The sequence below is a fragment of the Mus pahari genome, chromosome 20 (assembly GCF_900095145.1).
Source record: "Mus pahari chromosome 20, PAHARI_EIJ_v1.1, whole genome shotgun sequence".
Classification (NCBI taxonomy): Eukaryota; Metazoa; Chordata; class Mammalia; order Rodentia; family Muridae; genus Mus; species Mus pahari.
Window position 1 is genome coordinate 16,314,358 of NC_034609.1, and position 21,107 is coordinate 16,335,464.

Genomic DNA, 21,107 nt, shown 5'->3' on the forward strand with positions numbered 1-21,107 from the left:
TTCTACAAAGAAGACAGATGGATGCCCACAGACAAAGCGCTCAGCATCATCAGGAAAATGGAAGCTAGTAAGACATTGACATCCCACCACACACCCACTGGGATGGTTAAAACTAAAGAGAACGGCAGTGACAAATGTGGACAAGCATGTGGAGCACCCCGAATGCTCATCCTTGGGGAGCATGTGAGATGATACCTCACTTTGGGGAAAGGTGTGGGGTTTTATATACATAACGGAACAAATGATGGCTTTACACAACTGAACTTACAGTAGCAATAGCATTTCAGTTCTAGACATTTACCCAAGAGACACACAGTCATATGATTTCTAAATGAATTGGGGGAGGGGGTGGAGAGATAGCTCAATGGTTAAGAGTGCTTGCTTTCAGAGGACTCAAATCCAGTTCCCAGAACCTACATAGGATGGTTCACAACCATTTGTAGCTTCTGCTCTAGGGGTCCCAAACCCTCTTCTGACCTCACATGGTAGTCACATGTATGTGATATGCACAAGCATGGACAGGCGCGCGCGCGCACACACACACACACACACACACACACACACACACATCGTGCATACATGCCCACCCACCCATCCACACACAGAGGGTAAATATAGAAATTAAAGTTGTGTGCTCACTTCGGCAGCACATATACTGTAATTGGAACGATACAGAGATTAGCGTGGCTCCTGTATAAGGATGACACACAAATTTGTGAAGTATTCCATATTTTTATCATAGAATCACAGGATCTCAGGAGCTTGGTCACACCAGGATTTTGGGATCCCAGAGGCAGCTTGATTCCCAGGAGCTCTTACACCCAGGATCTCAGGATCACAGGATCACAGAGATAGCTGGACTCTAAGGAGTTCTGACACAACCAAGACAACAGGAGGGACAGGATCCAGTCAGAGACAGTGAGTGCAGGTAACATTAGAGATAACCAGAAGGCAAGAAGCAAGCACACGAACATAAGCAAAAGAAACCAAGATTACACCACAGCAAGTCCTGGATACACTATCACATCGGAAAAGCAAGATTCAGATTTAAAATCACTTTTCATGATAATGATAGAGGACCTTAAAAAGGATATAAACAACTCCCTTAAAGAAATAAAGGAGAACACAGGTAAACAAGAAGAAGCCCTTAAAAGAGAAAACACAAAAATCCCTTAAAGAATTATAAGAAAGCACAACCAAACAGGTGAAGGAATTGAACAAAACCATCCAGGATCTAAAAGTGGAAGTAGAAACAATAAAGAAATCACAAAGGGAGACTACCCTGGAGTTAGAAAACCTAGGAAAGAGATCAAGAGTCATAGATGCAAGCATCACCAACAGAATACAAGAGATAAATGAGAGAATCTCAGGTACAGAAGATATCAGAGAAGACATTGACACAACAGTCAAAGAAAATGCAAAAAAACAAAGAGTTCCTAACCCAAAACATCCAGAAATCCAGGACATAACGAGAAGATCTAAGGATAATAGGTATAGAAGATTGAAGATTCCCAACTTAAATGGCCAGTAGATATCTTAAACAAAATTATAAAGCTGTCTGTCTGGAGCACTACAATTCATACAATCACACCTCCCACCCCCAAATCCCACTGTTTACAATTAGAAAAATGGATAAGCAAACCAAGATATGATCTGATAACATAATTTAGCAACAAAAGGAAGTGATTGTTGGTATAAAAAACTAAGTAGATCCTCAGAACACGACGCTCAATGAAGTGACTTTATACTACTAAGGATATAGTGTTTGAGTGCATTGAGCGTTAATTAAGTTCTGCAATGGGTGAAATTAATTTGTGATTTTTCTTTTTTAATGGAAGAATCCTTGCTTCTGTGGTGTAGAGTCAGAAAGTCCATGGGAAGAAGAAAGAGAAGCTGGGTGGGACTCATAATCTCTGTCTGGAGGGGATGTCTGCTCCGTGGTACAAATGCATTTGTTGAAAACATACAAACACACATATAACATACCTGTCATAAGTCACTGTAAATACTTAGAATGCTATAGGTAAATCTTAAGCCCCACTGAGCAATATTCGGACTTAGATATGTTTAGGGCTAGATTTTACAGATGCCTGAAAGTAGTACACAGCAATGAAAGTTAGTGAGATGGACTGCTGGGGGATAGAGGACGGTTTACAGTAAGCAAATGTAGTAAGAGTTTGTGTGTAGAGTCTGGGTGGTGTGCCATTGAGAGTTTGCATATAATTTCTTCAACCCCAGCAAGGGAGGAAGACATCCCATGGGTTCTTGGACTTGGGACTGCTTGACTGAGGCCAAACTTCACCGTGCATTTGCTGTGTGGTTTGGACAAGCTTCTTAGACACATTGGTTTTTCTTCCTGGAGGAGCTGTGAGTATTAAGACAAATCACATGTATAAAAAAAAACAAAAACAACAACAATAAAAAAAAACCCAAACCCTCATTCTCCAGTAAATACCAGGTCATTTCAGGCACTTAAATTATTCTTCTGTTGGTCTGACCTCCTGAGGACGAATAATCTGAGGGCATCTTTGCTTGTCATTCCAAAAGCCTAAGTCTGCAATGTGAGTGGGAACTCCTATTCACTTAATGCAATGCCAGGCACCCAGGACAGGATCCATGGGGCTGCCTTGGCCATACATGGTGACACACAGTTTCTGAACAACAGCCACCAGAGGGGGACTCCACGGGAAACAGGTTGAAGAGGACTCTGGTGGAATGAGCAGTCAACACTGCTCATTTGGCCCTTTGTTCCTGAGTTCATGGGGGGTGGGAGGGGGGTTGAGAGAAGGCTGAGTGGGGGATGGTGGCAAGGACCAGTGGTAGCTGCGGAGACAGGTTGCCTCTGTGTGTGTGTGTGTGTGTGTGTGTGTGTGTGTCTGTCTGTCTGTCTGTCTGTCTGTCTGTCTGTCTGTCTGTCTATGTCTGTCTGTCCATGTCTGTCTATGTGTATCTGTTTCCAAAGCAACTCCTTCCTTACCTCTCCACATACTAGAAACACAGGACTCTGTTAAATGTGCAGTGGCCAGGCCCCTAGATGCAGTTCCTTTTACCTTTTACAAAGCTGAAGTGAGGATGTTCAAGAAAACCTTGTTGATTCATGTCATAGCTGCATTTAATACAACCATTGCCCTCAAGCTGGGGGAGGGAGGTCCTTTCACAGAGCTATAAAAGCCACAACTATATTACATGCAATAGAATGACTAAAATCTGTCCCAGACCCACATTAGTGGAAGCCCATCATCTCCCTCTCATCAGAACATCCGATATAAAAGGGTCTCCTGAAATGGGCAGTGTGACTCTGACAGGCTAGCAAGGCAGCAATATCCTGTCAACTGTACTTAGAGCCACCCCACCCCAATTCAACTTCCAAAGTAGGACAGGGTCTCTAGAGAGCCATTGCTGGTTTGTTTGTTTGTTTTTGATTAAGCCACCTTCTCAGTCGGTCATTAGCATCATCAGGAAAAGTTGTTGCTCGCTCCTCAACAGTTCCTTAGATGTGTGAATAGTTATTTAGTACAGCAGCCTTAGAGTACATAAAATCCTGGCATACTGGCTGTGCCACCTGAACCTCTCAGCCTCTTTTATGTCTTCTGTAAAATGGGACTGGAAACCGAAAGTACCCTTTGGCAAGGTGGCTGAGAGGGTTAAATGTGAAGCCAAGGCACCAGGCACAGCACCAAGCTCCCAGCAGCATTGGTATGCTAATGATGTGGGTATAATGGTGATGGATGGCCATGGCTGCTGGGGTTAAGGAGTCTTCAGAATGCTAGCAGGAGGTCCAGCTTTGCTTGCAAATAGTTCTGATACAGAAGAGAGAGGTAGGTGATCAGAGAGGTCTGAAGGGTGGGGCAAGGGGCCCCACCCATGGGCGGGGCGGGCAGGGGGAGCTGAAAGTAAAGTGCTTGTGTGCATTGGCTTTGGAGAAAATGCCTGTGGACTGAGCCTAGAAACATGGGAGGTCTGAGGACAGGACTGCCATGCTCAGGGGGATCCACAGAAAGCCAACCATACCTTCTCACAACCCAGTATCTTGCAGGCCTGGTTGCCAGGCATTGGTTTTTCATTTGCACCTAGATGGCCTAGAAGTCTTGGTGTGAGGACTGGGTCAGAACTCTACCCTTCCTTTTCTAGGAAAAGAGACATAGATGGATGGATGGATGGATGGATGGATGGATGGATTGATGGATGGACACATAGATGATGCATGAATAGGTAAGTTGATGGACTGGGTTGATGGATTGATGGATGGACAGATAGATGGATAAAAGGATGAGTGAGTGGGTGGATGGGTGGATGGATGATGGATGGGTGGATAGACAGCACTCAGACTGCATCTGAAAAGGTCAACTGAGAGTAGGTGGAGGAGATCCTTAAACCACGAGATTAGCTTAAATCTCTAGCATCTCATGAATTAGCGTGAAGTCCTAGAGTTGTCCATCCTGAGTTCAGACTTCCTCCTGCCCACTGCCCTCTTCCCATCAGCTGTGTGACCTTGAACAAATGTCTGCACTTCTCTGCGCTTCAGTGGTTTGCTTCTGTGTGGGAATTATGACTCTTACCTTGTAGGATATTTGAACCTTAAATGGATGAGCTGGGATCTCTTGAGCTATAGTGCTGGTACTGGGTACAGAACAGGTACGCCTTTGAAGTTGTGTAGTTTTAGGATAACACCCTTTCTCCGTCTCTGGTTCTGTCATGTGCTGGTTATATGTTTCCTGGTCAGATGACTGACCCAAGGAAACTGAAGTGAAGGAAGCCTCTGGGTGCTGGGTGCTCTGAGTACTGGGTGCTGGGTGCTCTGGGTGCTGGGTGCTGGGTGTTCTGGGTGCTGGGTGCTGAGTGGTGTAGTTGAGAACTGGACGCTAGATAAGCACCTATCATTCTGAAGGTACAGGAGCCCGCCCTGGGATTGGCTGACATCCACTTACCTTCTTGTCCTACCCAATGTCTAAGGGTCATTGAAAAAGCACAGCTTGACCTAGTCCTAGTCTGGAGTTGCCATATGAGTCTTCGTGAAGGGCCTTTGATGGATGACCACAGTCAAAATATGCCTTCCTCCAATGCTCCATCACTTGTGGACTCCCACTCAAGTCCCTGCCACTGCAGTGAAAGCCTGGTGCGCCCCGCCTTCTCTTCACTCACCTTGAGACTCCAAAACCTAAGCGAGAAACCACCTTTTTGCACTCAATCATAACAAGCGGCCTTGATCATAAATTAAGTTATAATGCCTGTGCCCACCAGATGAGCTAGCAAGAAACCTCTTGGCCTTGCCATAAATTAACTCGTTGATCAAATTTTAAATGAATTATAAAAGTTGAAAATTAAATCTGGCTAAATTAGGGGCTTCCCCTGTTATTTGAATGAAGCTGGGGCTGCCAGCCTTGAGCTCAGAGCTCTGCAGACTCTAAGACCAAACTTCTGCGATCAACTTCCTGCCCGCACATCCTCAGCCATACCCTCCAGAGCCATATGTCACTTAGCTTGCGGTGGCTCAACAGCAGCCAGAACTGTCCCAGTAATTTTGACAGTGAATGGCCTCTCTACGTGTTGAGCAAAGGGACTTTGACTTATTAAGTTTTAGCTCTTTATGGTGGTTTATATAGAAGTTGAGAGAACAGGAAGGTGACACCACATATCCCCCATGTTGAATCACTGTGCGGTACAGGAGATAACCAGGGGTATTGCGTGCTAAACTTCCCACAGGCTGCTTCGTCTCTGCTTTGCTTGTTTCTGGGAAGATAAACAGAAACAAAGACACCACCCAGAGTCTTTGTGTATGAAATTATGAATCCCTTTGAGAAGGGGATGAAGAGAACAATCATGATATTGATATTGTTTTGAAAAAAGAGCAATAGGAACTTTGAAAAGCCCCTGGTATGTCAACAGCTGGTGGGAACTTCAACACACATTGAAATGGCTCTCAACCTTCCTGATGCTGTGACCCTTTGATACAGTTCCTCATGTTGTAGTGACCCCCCCCCCAACCATAGAAGTATTTTCATTGCTGCTTCATAACTAATTTTGCTACTGTTACGAATGGTAATGTCAACATCTGTGTTTTCTGATGGTCTTCGGTGACCTCTGTAAAAGGGTTGTTCTACCCCCAAAGGACTCATGACCCACAATTTGAGAACTACTAGTAAGGAGAAGGGTCATTGTTTTGAATAGGTCCGTTCAGTGGCTTGAGGTTAAGCCCTCCCCATAATACCATCATACGGACCCGGAATTGTGCACAGAGAGCATAGTTCAGGTGGAGAGGCCTTCCCACTCCGAGCCAGCGGTGCTGGGATCCAGGGCTTCCCATAGGCTGTAGGGAAGAGAGGGAAGGGAGTCACAAGTAGCAAGGAGTGAGATGAGACAGGGCTTTCCTAGGGAGAGACTAAGCGGGCTGACTAATCCTCCAATCAGTCTACCGCAGGATATAGGATCTCTCAGCCAATCCCCAGAGAATGACCCAGGAGCCATTGGTGCCTCCTCTTGGCCAGCTGCCATATTGAAAATGGCAAGACAAGAGTGAGAGCTGAAGAAATATCTCCATGAAGAGGCTTTGAGTAGATTTCAAATTTACCCAAGACATGCTATCTTAAACGGGAAGACGCTGGGAATCAGTGGGACTCGGGGCCCTAGGGAAGGACGCAATCACTCTGAGAAAACACACCGAGAGATACTGCTGCCATCTTGAGTTCTGGCGTCTCTAGGTCGATGATGCCACATGAGGAGGTCAGAGGTACAGTTTCTGATCTTCAAGCTCAGATACGGCTAATGGTCATGGTGGTGGAGATGTATGGTGATACACAGTCTTCTGGACAGAGATTGTGTGGTAGAATGAATGCGAAATGTCCTCCAGAGGCCTGAACTTTGAGTACTTGGTCCCTGGCTGGCTATGCTGTGTCAGGAGCTTGTGGAAACTTCGGGAGGTGGGGCCTACCTGGGGCAAGTAGTCACTGGAGATGAGCCTTACAGGGTCCTAGCGTCCTTGGCTTCTTCCAGTCTTGTTTTTCTCTCTCATATCGACCCTGGAGTGATTAGCTCTGCTAATACACCACCATGATGTCCTCCTGCCCAGTGTATGAGACCAAAAAACTCCCATGGCTTGAAACCTTTGAAACCATGAGCCAAACTAAAATTCTCCTCCCCTAAGTTGCTTCTGCCCACACGAGTTGTTCACAGCCCTGGTGCAAGTCAGTAACACAGTCACTATACAGTTGCGGTCATTGCTGCTCTCCCGACTTCTTCTGGTCAATGTTTGCAGCTACAGCCAGTGAGAGGGCATCAAATTCAAGGGAGTGGTCCACAACGGGCGTTGAAAGCATGATGCATGCTGGTCACTAGGAGAGATCACTGGTCCTCAAGTGCGTTCTCAAAGGACTCCTTTGCACTCGCTCCCCCCTTCCCTCTATAGCTAACATTAGGAGGGAATAGCAGAGGGACCAGACATGCTCTGGGGGAAGAGCATAAGGCAACTCTCAAAGCAAGAGAGGATGATGCTGGAGACAGCCATTGTATACTGGCTCCCCTTTATCCTATGTAGGTATTGTTTTGATGCAGTACAAGTCAAAGGGTGAACTCCAAATCCAGAAAGCCCAAGATCCAAGGGAAGACGTTGGTTCTGACTCCTTCACCTTTCCACAAGCTCCTTGCCACTTGGTGGCAGGTGAGCTTCCGGGTACCCCAGATCGCAACTGGAGGTGCCAGAGACGGGGGCAATGTGGACAGAAACAGCTCTAATTATCCAGAGCTGGCTGGAAGAGGTGTCAGTGTTGACCGGCCACTATGCCTGGGAAGACAGAAAGTGACACAAGAGTTAGTTAGAATAGGCAAAGCCCCCCTCTTCAATCAACCCTTCCAGATAATTAGAAAGCAAAAGGACAGTTCATTAATGATCTCTTCAACACAGCCTGGGCCTCGACTACTGCCTTTGCTTTAATTTGCTCTTCCCAGGCAAAGGAAACACAGAACTTTCACAGCTTTGCACCATGATTCATTGTTTTTTGGTTTTTGTTTTTTGTTTGTTTGTTTGTTTGTTTTTTAAAAAGTACATTTTTACATTGCAGGCATGCATAGACACATACAGGGGCGCACACACATGGAAACATCACTGTGCAAAATCCTGAAACAAGTGTTATGTAGTCATGCTATGTACAATGCATTCTGAGCGTTTGTTTTCCAGATAAGCCTATGTTGCTTTCAACACAGCCTGCAGTGGACCATTCCCTTCCATTTGATAGCCATTCATGAGATGTAGCCGCCACTGGCCACAATTCATCTTGGTATTTCTGCAGGAGCATTCCAAGGCAGACACTTTCCTTTTGGCTTTGCCCTTTGCCTAGAGTTGGAGCCCAAGATACATTAGGACTGAGCTATTGTTCCAGGCCATTGTGTTACAGTTAGATTGGGGGGGGGGGTTATGTAAGGATGAGGGTGCACAAATGATGTCTGCAAGCTGAGCAGAATAGCAACAGGGGAAAGCCCCGATGTGCTGGAGCAGAGGAGCCATGAGCTGCTGCAACACCTGAGTCCTCTAGGAATTCTAGAGTCACACCAACTCGGGGAGTCCCATACACTTCTGACTTTAGTGATCTTGCTCTCTGTTGTAGGAGGGGTCTAGAAGCATCTATGGCTGTCTAAGTAAGTAGTGTTTCTGTTGCTGGGAAGAGACACCACGATCTCTTATAAAGAAAATATTTTACCAGGGCTAGCTTACAGTTCCAGAGGTTTTGCCCATTATCATCATGGCAGGAAACACGGCAGGGTGCGGGCAGACATGGTGCTGGAGAAGGAGCTGAAAGTTCTACATCTTGATCCACAGGCAGCAGAAGGAGACTGTGTGCCACACTGGGCAGAACTTGGGCACGGGAGATCTCAAAGCCAGCCTCGATAGTGATACCCTTCCTCCAACAAGGTCATAGCCCCTAATAGTGCCACTCCCTGTGGGCCAAGTATTCAAACACATGAGTCTATGGGGGCCAAACCTATTCAAACCACCACAATACCCTTTACCCAATAAATGCCACTATCAGTTTTCACTCATTGCGACAAGGAAAACTGTCCTCAGACAATGCCAAATGCCTCCGATGAGGCGAAACTGTTGCCAGTTACTTGTTCATCAAAAGTAAGGCTAGGTAGAATTATAACTAGAAAATTAAAAGTGTCAGTATATGGTATTTTGCCTTAGATTTTTTTAATTATCAAAACTAAGCTTTAATATATACATCTATCTATATGTTATTTAATATATGTAAGACAAAGGTCTCTTGGATAAGGACACTGTATTTCCTAAAGTCAGTAGAAAATGATATGTCTCCCTGCCATGTCTCTAATGGAAGCTAGAGTTGGTGGCTCAGGTGGCTGGTGGAGGTGTGCTGGAAGGTTCTGGAAGCATGTGCAATATGTGCATTATAGTGGCATTGGAGTATAGATACAGAGCTTCCACGGAATCTGTCTAGTTCATGTTCTGCACCAAGGCTGCATGCCTACCGTACCAGGACTGCTAGATGAGGGCACTGTTTGCACCGTACATTCAGGGATACATTCACTGTCTACAGTCAGTTGTTTCTTGGGTAGCAATTTTCCTTCCTGACTGTCTTTTGAGGATCTCTGTAGTTTCATGTTTCAATCCATGTGGTTAGGGAGAGCCCAAGGCCAGCCTAGAAATGAAGTGAAAGCATGAGGAGAATATATGACATTCCCATGAGGAACATATGACATTTCCCATTCCTTGATACTTCATTTGGTTCAGAGATGGGCCATGAGTCCTTCCGAGCCAGTTGTAGAAAGATTCTGGTACAGAAGAAGCATAAGTGTGGGAATGGGCTATGAAAGCCAGGGCCACTGGCAGCCAGTGTGAAGATAAGCAGATGTCTTGTCTGAAGGGAGACCACATCGCCTGTGATGGCTTCAATAGGAAGTTGTTGCTACCCAGGACTTCTCAATGATAAAACACTCAATAAATTCCCATTTTTGCTAAAGGTGTTTCTCAGGGCTTCATCCCTTCTTTACAAATAAGTCCAAGTGTGACCAATAGAAGAAAGAATGGCTTTCTGTCTTTTTTTTTTTTTTTTTGTCTCCAAGCCAGATCACATCCAACTTTATTAAGGATGCTACTCAGAGTCAAGTGTGGTCTTCCAGGCGGGACGTGAGTAGATGGTCACTAATAGCACAAAGATTTCCAAAGTCCCTTCTTGGATAGACAACCCAAATCAGAAAGCCACTGTCTGGTGCAGTGGGGTCTTCGTGCCGTGTTCTAACAGGGAGAGTGGAGAGTGAGGGCTGACATTTTACGCTGTTTAACACGTTTGTAAGCTTACCCTGATTATCAGAAAATAAGCTAGTAGACTTATCCATTTGAAGAGCCACCAGCTATGGAAGATTGAGGTCTCAGCCCCCTGAGAGGCATTACTGCAAAGACTAGACTTTCTGTCACATCGTCAAAAACCAGTTTCAAGCGTCTGAGCACGTCTCCAGTTTGGAGGAGTTGAGTCTATTTAAGGGCGTGTTACCGTAGACTGCACGGCCTGCTGGGAAATGTGGCAATAGACTTACTACAAAATATCAAAGAAGAAGAGAAAGAAGAGCATGAACGAGAAGAAAAGGGGGCTTTATAACAGCAGCTCTAGTGGACTCAGAAGCTCATCAGACTGTCTGAGTCTGGGATACTACTGGGTTATTAGTTGTCAAAACCCCCCCCCCAGAGACCAAATGCCTTCCTTTTTCTCTAGACTACTTGACCCACATGAAAAGAGCCCAACGGCTCCGTGGCTCCATGACTCGTTTGTTGAGCTTGTTGGCAAAGGTTTCCAGGACCTCCCCTGACATATTCCTGCCACCATGACAAAATGGAAATCGCAGAGTGCATGGTTTGGTGGGAGCAGTGCTGGGGTGGGAGTGGGGGCAAGAGGGTCGCTCCTGAGCGGAACAGTTCCTTTCTTCTTGGATCCCAGGTGCCATTTGCCCATGTTCTGCCTGGAAAGATGGGTGCCTTAATAAAGCTGGGTGTGGCCTGGCTTGGAGGAAAAAGACAAATAATATGGGAAGCCATTCTTTCTTTGGATAATCTGATCCCATAGTGTGCAGGTAGTAAACGTGTGGCTGGGGGCCACTTCCTCTTCCCTGGGGTGTGGTGTTCTCTGTGTCATTAGTCCTGTGGTTCCCAGCAGGATTGTATATTCTTTTAAGTTAGCATTGGTTTCATGGCACGGGCTCAAGTCACGCTCACAAAAGCTTCCATCAAATATAGCAGTGGGGCCAGAAGGTGGGCTCTGGGGCAAGTGGACTAAGAAAAATGGCAGGGACAGGGACTGGATTCACTAGCATTAATGAAGTGCCACGTGTCTTCCTCTTGTTCACACTTGGACTTTCGAGCTGATTCTGTGACCCTGAGTGGGAGACCTTGTCTCTTAGAACCTCCATCTCCTTATCAAGATGGTGTGATTACCTCTCTGTCACCAGGGTAGTCCCTGGGATATAGATACATGGCAGGTGCCACCATAGGCGTCATTGTTGCTGTTACTATAATCACAGAGAACAGGTATGAGTCTCCTCATTGAGAGTCGCCTCAGAGCAAACCACAGAAACATCATGTCTCTCCCCCTCTTCTTTCTTCCCTCCCTCTTCCTCCCTCCCTCTCTTTCTTCCTTCCTCCCTCTCTTCCTTCCTTCCTTCCTTTTGGTGTTGGTTTTTTGTTATTGTTTGCTTTACTTTTGGCTTTTCTTTTTCTTTTTCTTTTTTTTGAGAGAGAGGTCTGCTTGTCCTGGAACTCGCTAAGTAGATCAGGTTGATCCTAACTCACGGATATCAACCTGCCTCTGCCTCCTGCATGCTAGGATTATAGGTGGATGCTCAGCCTCCAAGTTTCTTTCATGTGAACTTCCAAGATCTTCGAGACTGCATCTGTTCACTTGCTATCCATTTGTGCATTCTTCCATGTTATCTGAAGCAGGAACCTGACGTGGCAACCCACCATTACTGGCAGGTTAGGGATTACCTGAACAAAGCAACCTCAGAGCCTCTGCTTGTGATAGCAGACTCAAAGGGTATTTGAGCAACCAATGAGGGCTGTGCGCTCATCCTCTTTCCCAACTTTATGCTGGTCTACAAATGCCAAAGCGTCCCTGGCTAAGGCTCAACTTCATAAATAATTGGTCAGACCCAAGTTAGATTCAATCAAGAAGGGCTATGTAAAGCAGATTAATGACATTTTGATGAACTTTTCAACTCAATTTGAAAAGCCATGCTACGTTAACCACAGTTTCCAATTACCCTCCAGGAGAAACTCTGGGGCAGTTGAGACACCCCCTGGAGTGCAGAATGGTCTCTCAGAGAGGCCATGAGCTGAACTATCATCATCTCAAGATCCACATTGCATCCATGGTCAAGGACAAAAGCAGATGACCCACCCGGAGAGAGTGAATTCTTTTTCTTCAGGGCAATATTCCAGTTGGGGAGTGTTCAGACAGAAGCACAACATCATTTCCACCTAAAAGCAATTTAGTATGGCCGAATCAAGAAAAGGGAACGAGGCTCCTCCTTCTATAAGACACGACTCAGTTCCCACCCTTTAGAGGTCTCTATGCATGAATCAGTTGTACTTAGATACTCTCAGCTGATGGCGTGCGCTCACCATTGAAACAATAGCTGTCCCCTCCCTTTACAGCCCCCTTATGATGTCATATTGCCTATTTTCCAAATGGCCGTGAAGCCATTAAATAAAGTGGGATTTGATGTGATATTATGTCTTTAAACCATCTGTTTAATGCTAATTAGTAAGCTTGATTTCTGGAATAACAGCAAAAGAAGAGGAACCAGGTGTGTTCTCCTTTTTAGTTTGGCCCTGGGTAAAACGGCTGAGTACTTCCTTGGTGTGGAGACTCACCACTCATGGAACGGCCTCCGTTTTCCAGCTCAGTGGCAGAGCAGAGGGAGGTGGGAGGCAGCTTTGGACTGACGGTGTCAATGCCGGTGATGATCTTGTTGAGGCTTCTATAGTATCACAGCTCACGCCTGGAGCAAGCTTCTCGAAGTAGACAGGGACCACAGGAGGGACACATTGTGGTTTTGCTAAGCTTTGTTCAAAATGCAAACTCAGCACTCCTTTACAGCCTCTGGTTCTGATCTTTCTGCTGCCTCTTCCTTGATGATATATGAGCTTCTAGGGGTATAGTGTGGTGTAGAAGTCCTGCGAAAGGCTAGAACACCCCAATATTGCTTTTTCTCTGTATTTTGGTCAGTTGTAAGTCTGACCGTGGATAGTGATGCACTAATCACTTGATAGAAAAGTAAGCCGGGCAGTGGTGGCGCATGCCTTTGATCCCAGTAACTTGGGAGGCAGAGACAGGTAGATTTCTGAGTTCTAGGCCAGCCTGGTCTACAGAGTGAGTTCCAGGACAGCCAGGGCTATACAGAGAAACCTGTCTTGGAAGAAAAAAAAAAAAAAAAAAAAAAGAATGACCACAAAGATCTAATCCAATGCAGACTTAAGCACAAGCTAAGGGATGGGTGGAGAGGAGACTTTGAGACACAAGCATCCTTTGCTATCATGTGTTGGGGGGAGGGGCAGTGCCACCGGAGCATCTAGACGATCCCCTCCCATCTCACCGGGCATGGTGGCGCACACCTTTAATCCCAGCACTGGGAGGTGGATTTCTGAGTTCGAGGCCAGCCTGGTCTACAAAGTGAGTTCCAGGACAGCCTGGTCTACAAAGTGAGTTCCAGGACAGTCAGAGGGCTATTGGATATGATGGTTAGCAAATAATAGTAGCAGAGATTTCCCCCTAGAGCCTATGACCTACCTAGTCACAGGTTCTTGACTCAGTTAACGGCACTAAAGCATGATTTCTATCTTACGGTGCTTTCCCTGGATAGAGCTAGAAAGTGATTGGTTACTCTTGCGTGTTCATGCCACTATTGCCCAAATGGTTATATCTTGCCGGGTCTTTTGTTTTTGTTAGCTCATGAGGTCTGCAGCTGGCTGAAACTACTGAAAACTTTTTCTCTCCCAGAAGTGTGCATAGCACTTACCGACACCACGGATGCTCGACAATAGGGATGAAGCTTCCAGCTCAGCCTGATTTATCCACAGTCTAGGATTCTTTAGCACCTTTAGCACCAGGGTCTTACCTTCAAGTTCTGGTTGTTGATCAAGAACAATGGTAACATCCTGCATTTTTTTTTAAAAAAAAGATTTATTTATTTATTATATGTAAGTACACTGTAACTGTCTTCAGACACACCAGAAGAGGGAGTGAGATCTCTTTATGAATGGTTGTAAACCACCATGTGGTTGCTGGGAATTGAACTCAGGACCTTCAGAAGAGCAGCATTTTTGTTTTAACTGAACCCTGGCCAAAGCAGAAGAGAGGCAGCCCATACCTGGCACAGGACTTTTGTTGTTAGCCTATGACATCTCGGAGAGAAAGGCATTATCCCCGTAGGTTATGGAAGACAGCTGTAAAGCAGTGTCTGCTAGACATGGCAGGCCTGTGGTACAACATGGACACACAACAGCTGTGGTTGTACCCACAAGAAAACGTCCAGCAAAAACAGAGAGTCCCAGACGTTCCACCCATAACCAAGGAGCTCAGTTGGTGGGAAAAGGAGGGTCAATTTTCTTCAGCGATCCAATGCCTGCTAGATTGCCTTTGTCCTGACGGATGGCCCTGGACCTAAGCATATACTGATGGATGACCCTAGATCTAAGCACATTCCAATGGATGGCCCTAGACCTAAGCATGCATGGGCAGTACTAAGTAGACTAGTGACCAAAAATAAAATATAATAAATAAATGTATGGAGCTGGAGAAACGGTTCAGTGGTTAACAGCGCTTGTTGCTCTTGAAGGGGGCCCAGGTTCAACTCCTGGCATTTATGTGATGGCTCACAAATCTAGTTACAGGTGCCTTCTTTAACTCCCTCTGGGGCACCAGGAATGCATGTGGTGCACATACATACATGCAAGCAAAACATTCATACTCGTAAAGTAATCCCTTAAAGAGTCCTTAACGTTAGAAAGGAGAAGTGACAGTGTCTGGAGGAGCTGGAGAGGCAAAGTAGAAATAGATTTGATCAAAATATCTTTAATATATGTCTGAAATTCTCAAACAGATGAAAGTAGTTTCCAAAATATGTAAATTCATAGATATGTTTAAACCCCAAAGTTCTGGTGAAGAGTTATAGACCTGTGCAACAGGGAATGGTGGAGATTTTGGGCAAGTGAACTTTACCCCTCCACAAGGCTCCATGTAACTTCCTTCAAAAGATGCTAAAAGAAGATGCATGTCTATATCTTACTATCTATATATACTGTTTAAAATCCCATGCAGACCCTGCCAATCCAAGCAGCCATTCACAACTCCCATGTTATCTAATAGTTATCTGGGAGGAGCTGGAGAGGCAAGGTAGAAATAGATTTGATCAAAATATCTTTGCGTTGGATTGACAAGCTTTGGAATCCCCTAGGAGATGCTTCTCTGTGTGGGTCTTTGAGGACATTTAGAACCAGAAAGGTGCAGCAGAGGTAGGAAGTCCTTCTTGCCCTGACTATGGGTAGCGCTATGCCATGAGCTGGGATGTCAGACTGAATAAAAAGCAAGAGAGGAAAAAAAAATCATCTGAGCATCCCCAGATCCCTTTCTCCAGACCACTCCTGTTTCCATGCCTTCCCTGAGATGGTGGACTGTATGTCTGAACTGTGAGCCAGAACAACCCCTTCCTCTCGGAAGCTTCCTTTTCTGAGGCATTTGGCCATGTTGATAAGTGTAAGTTACCCAACTCCTGTGCTCGAAACGCTCATCCGCAGCAGGCCTGGGATGCTGACATCTTCAGGCACTTCTGACCCCCTACCTCCAGATGCAATCAGTACTGAAGCCCTACCTACTTCCTAGTGTGCCTCTGCTTGGAGACAAAACCTTTCAAAAGGTGAATGAGCTGTGTGGTGGTTGGAGTAGGTATGGCCCCATAGTGTTTGAATGCTTGACTCATAGGGAGTGGCAATAGTGGGAGGTGTGGCCTTGTTGGAGTAGGTGTGGCCTTGTTGGAGTAGGTGTGTCGCTGTGAGGGCGGGCTTTGAGGGCTCCTATGCTCAAGTGCTGCCCAGCCTGGGACACAGTCTCCTTCTGCTGCCCGAGGACCAGGATGTAGAAGGCTCATCTCCTTCTCCCGCACCATATCTGGCTGCACGCTGCCATGTTTCTAACCATGACGATAATGGACTAAACCTCTGAACCTGTAAGCCAGCCCCAATTAAATGTAGTCATCCTTTGCCGTGGTCATGGTGTCTCTTCACAGCAATAAGACCCTCACTGAGACAAGGTGGAATCTTGACCTGACCCAGGTTCCAAAATGCACGTTCTCCCTCTCTCTCTTTCTTCCCGGACAGAAACATCATAGGAATACACAGTGAAGAAGCAGCCATACACAAACCAGGAAGAGGTCTTACAGGAAGCTCCCTGGTAGCACTGACCTTGAATTTGCAACCTCTTTGAATGTTAAAAAACAAAGCCCTCTGGTCCTCTACTATGGCAACTTTATCCTTTCCTACCCCAACCCAGGATTCCATGTAGACAGCAACCACTCTCATATTATCTGATCCCATTGGTGATCCACAGGACATCCAGCCAATGCCTGGAGCACTGCCATCTGTAAGTAATGCCCATCAATACCCTCATAGGCAGTTATCGCTCTTTATCAAGGTGTTAAAGTCCTTGTATATTTTATATAGATTTTGGTGAGCCAAGACGTATTGCTTGATCGAACATTCTGGTAAGAAACCTTTGAATCATCAGCCATAGGAGGGAGATGCTGCCTGCCTGGCTAACATGGAGGAAACAACTCAAATCTAATATTGTAGGCAAATTTACTGGCTCTTATTCCATTTTTTTGTTTGCTCTTTCCAGAACTCAGGGCATACCCAGGGAAACTGCAGATGTCCCCAGTCCAGGATGCCTGCGTGGCATGGAACAGAGCTAGAAGTCGCCCCACAGCCTCAGGTTCTAATCTCAGCCACTCCACTCAAAATTTCAATTCCTGAGCTGTACATGGAAATCATACCCAGCATCCTTCACTGCACCTGAATGACAAATGAGTTCCCTGATGCTCAGTATGTCAACAGCCCAGAGGATGCCGGCTCTTACTGAACCACACAGTCTGCCACTTCTTGTTAAGCAATGTGACTGGCCTTCAATTGATAAAGTAAATGTCTCCGTGTATTTAACACAAGGGCAGCTGTGGGATTCGGCTACCTGTTCCTTCATATTGCTGGGCCTACAAAGGAAGACACTATGAAGTTATATTCATTTTGGGGATTTATTTTTAAATATAAGCTTATTATGTCAAGAAGAGAAAGAACCCCAACTGGCCAGATATCCTGGCGCCTGTCAGGGAAAAGGACAGATTCTTCTGATAGGATCCCCACTTCTTACTAGAGTTGAATTTCTGCTTCTACAAATCAGGTTTTCCCTCTTAAGGGGACTTTGAAGTTTCTTAGTGATTTGACAAGAGCTGATTGTCATGCACACACACACACACCCCCCCCCATCTGTAAAACAGGACAGTCATAGTGGCTGTGCCAAGGATCATCTTTGAGAGTTAAATGAGCTGATCTCATAAAAGACTAAGTATGAAATACCAGTTCCCAGCACCTTTGGATGACCAGATTGCCAGCCAGCCATGTGTGGTGTCCTGTGAGCCAGGGAGATGTTACAAGGACTCGGCTTTCTTAAGGGTCTTTAGAATCGCCATTTGTGGGGGTCTTGCTGTTGGGAGTCATCTCCAAAACTGGCCATTTTCATTTTTAAGCACCTCCCCTTCCCCTGCCCTCTGCTAACCTTAACAATACCCTGAAATGTGCCCCGTGATTGTCGCAGGATAAACGCTTTTATCATGAAAAGTTTGGATGGAGAAAGCTCGGGCCTCCGCTTTCTCCCCACCACCTCCCTGGGCCCCAGGATTCTGTCCACACTTTCACAAAAGGGGAGATTATCCGTCTCTGTGAAGGGTTTTAAATCCTACAAGCCGGCCATGCAAGTGACCAGTATCAGATTATGATAACAAGATCATGTTCAGTTATAAAAACAAGTGTCGAAATTTTTCTCATGTCACTTTTTCCCGGGGTCCCCTCTGAGAGGAGCTCAGCTCATTTGAGGGCTGCACTTTGAACTGAATTCATGGGGAATATCTGCATAAGAAGATTTGAAGTTGAAGAATGGCTGTCATTGCGTCTATCCATTAATATGCCTTCCTAACTCGCCACATTGTAAGCCTATTGGCAGCTCACAAAGGGCTCAAATTCAAGGGTAGTTACCCTAGGGCCATTGTCCGGGCTTCAATTCCCGGAATATGTTCACTCAAGGAATACAGTTGTTACAATTAGATATTTTTCATGAAACATTATAAAGAACTAATGACAACCAGAAGCACAATACTGCAACCACCACCCAAAACTCTCAAGGCTCCATGAGCTGGTACTCCCTGTTCTCCCTCTCCCGACCCATTATCTCCTCCGCATCTTTCCTAGACGCAGCCACTTGGTGATGGATGGAGATCTCAGGTACACAGGCACATTTATCTTGCTCCCTAGATTTAAATAAAAATTAATTCAAAGTGAAATAAGCAGGGCTAGGCAGAAGAAGAGAAGCCGCATCAACAGCATAAGTAGTGGTTAATTTAATCCCATTTATGAAAAAAATAATGTCACCCCTAATGGGGACAGGGAGGTGGTATTTTACAGTATTTATGAATTATTTGAGGGGAGAAATTTTATCTCTTTTCGGAGATGGAGGGGAAAAGCAAAGGAATTTTTGCAAAGGGATTTTTTTTTTTTTTTTTTTTTTTGCAAATCTAGGACAATTTGAAATTGGACAGAAAGTGATACTGAAGGTGACAATGTTTAGGTAACTGGGGAAAAGGTTAGAGAGCCTGTTCAGTGATCCCCTGCTCCAGGAGGGAATTTACAGCAGGAGAGTATTTGAAAGACAGATTGCTCAGCTGGTCTGCAGGGGCCACAGAGAGTTTCTCAGAAACTCGGGGGCTGCAATGGCCTTTCCAGTGGGGTATTTGTGAGTTGCATGTCCAGGGACGCCTGGGACTGGAGACATTGTTCCGCATTGTTTGGCTCTGGCTCTGCTGGCCATTGTCACAGGGGCCCATCAAGCCCCTGGCCTGAGCACCCGTTGTATTTTCCTCACTCTATGGCCCTCAGAAAAGACATCAAAGACCAGAGAGATGTGCTTTTCGCTTTGTTTGGTGTCTGATTCTCAACACGTGGTTTCCAGGGCCAAACTTCGGCACTTTTCAACTATTCTGTTCAGCTTAGGCCTGGGCTATATTTGAGCATTAGGGAAACTATAGTAACCGGTAATCTGCCTGCTACTGAAAAGAAACTATGTATCTTGTCACACAAGAGCTGTCTACGATCACCAAGAGCCTTTAGGGGCTTGCAGCTTTCTTCCCTGGGGCAAAGGCTGTATCGCTGAAAAGGCGTCAAACCCTTTGCCTTTCTGCCACTGAAGACCCGTGTTCTTGTTCATTTATATTTAACAAACACACCATTGTCCCTTCCAACATATCAGCATTTGATTATCTATTACAAATGTTTTCATCAAGTCACAAATGAGACCCTATAACAAAAGAGAAAAAAAAAAATCTTTGGTGCAGCCGGGAGGTTGAACCGAGTCTTGGATTTGCTCGGTAAGATGCTTGGACTCTTTGACACACCAAGCAGGGCCTTTGGCATGCAACTTCCCAGGAGGGAAATGTACCGGGGTCCTCAATGTGGGATCTGACTCTAGGATGCAAGCATGCAAATGCTACCTCTAGCTTTTACTGCTGTGCAAACCTAAACAAGTCTCTTGAGGTCTCTGAACTTCTTGTTAAAGTGAGGATAATAACAGACTCTACATGGAAGGCCTGTTGGGAGGATTAGCTGAGCTAATCCCTGTGACAGCACAGGGCCTGGCACACAGCAAGGGCTCACAGGGGGCTGGCTACAAGTGTTATTTCATAGATATATTAACGGGCATGGTGAGCTAGGTAGAGCCACGGTAGGTGAATCTGAGATCCAGTCAGCTACATAATTGCAGTAACCACTACTCTCTTTACCAATGAACCACCTCATTAGTGAAATACATGTTAACTACAAGGCAAAACTACAAGGCACAGTCAGTGAAGATCTATAGACTCTTGTTCTCCAGAGCAGGAGTCCTCAGGAAGGAGAAAGGCAGGTAGCAGGTAGCACGCTATCTCTCAAGAGGGGCGGAGTCTCAGGGCCATGCAGGGGTAGCTTGCATTAGCTAGGTCACTGGCAGCCTTAAATCCACACTGCTTCTGACCTTGGCACTGGTTGAAGTTTTTCCTGGGTTTCTTAGTGCAACAACTGAGGCGCTAGCCTCAGGACAACTTGAGCTCCCCGCAGATGCTCCATAGCATGAGGGCCCTTCTGTGCATCATGGACAAACAGTGCTGGAAAAGATGGCTCGGGTGTTAAGAGCATTCTTGTTCTTGTAGAAGACCCATCCAAAACACTCTTACACGTAAAAGAAATAAATCTTAATCTTAAAAAAATTGTAATTAAACTTCAGAAGAAAAAAAAGATAGAGTTCAAGCCTCTCTCTGGTACGTTGCGTCCTTTAGAAAGACTCACATTTTATGATCAGTAGGTAAAGATGCTTACTGCTAAACCTGGTGACCTGAGTTTACTCCTTGGAACACACTTAATAGAAAGAGAGAACTAGGCCCCACACGTTATTCTCTGACCTCCACAGGCACAATGTGTGTGCCAGGAGAAGTCAGTGGAGAGCACTGGATCCCCTGGAACCAGACTTAAGGATGGCTTTAACCCACCATGCAAATGCTGGTCACCGAACCGGAATCTTCTTCAAGAGCATCAGGTGCTCCTAACCGTTGAGCCATCTCCCAGCCCCCACAAGATAAATTCTTCATCAGTTCATACCCAAGTAAGAAGAGACCATGGCTCTGATATGGTGCCTTCTAAACTATTAGTGGGTTTTTGTTTTAAAGATATTTCTATGGAACGAATATTTGCACTTGTCTTATGGTATTGCTGTGATGAGCGCAAGCAAGACCTCTCACACTGTATCAACTGACTTGATTTTTTT

General features: G+C 45.6%; 1 non-coding gene across 1 annotated transcript; it reads left to right on the forward strand.

Moving 5' to 3' along the window:
- Positions 1–631: 631 nt before the first annotated feature.
- LOC115062717 lies at positions 632–735 on the forward strand. Its single transcript, XR_003842649.1, has one exon. It is a non-coding gene; the product is annotated as a U6 spliceosomal RNA (small nuclear RNA).
- Positions 736–21,107: the final 20,372 nt, after the last annotated feature.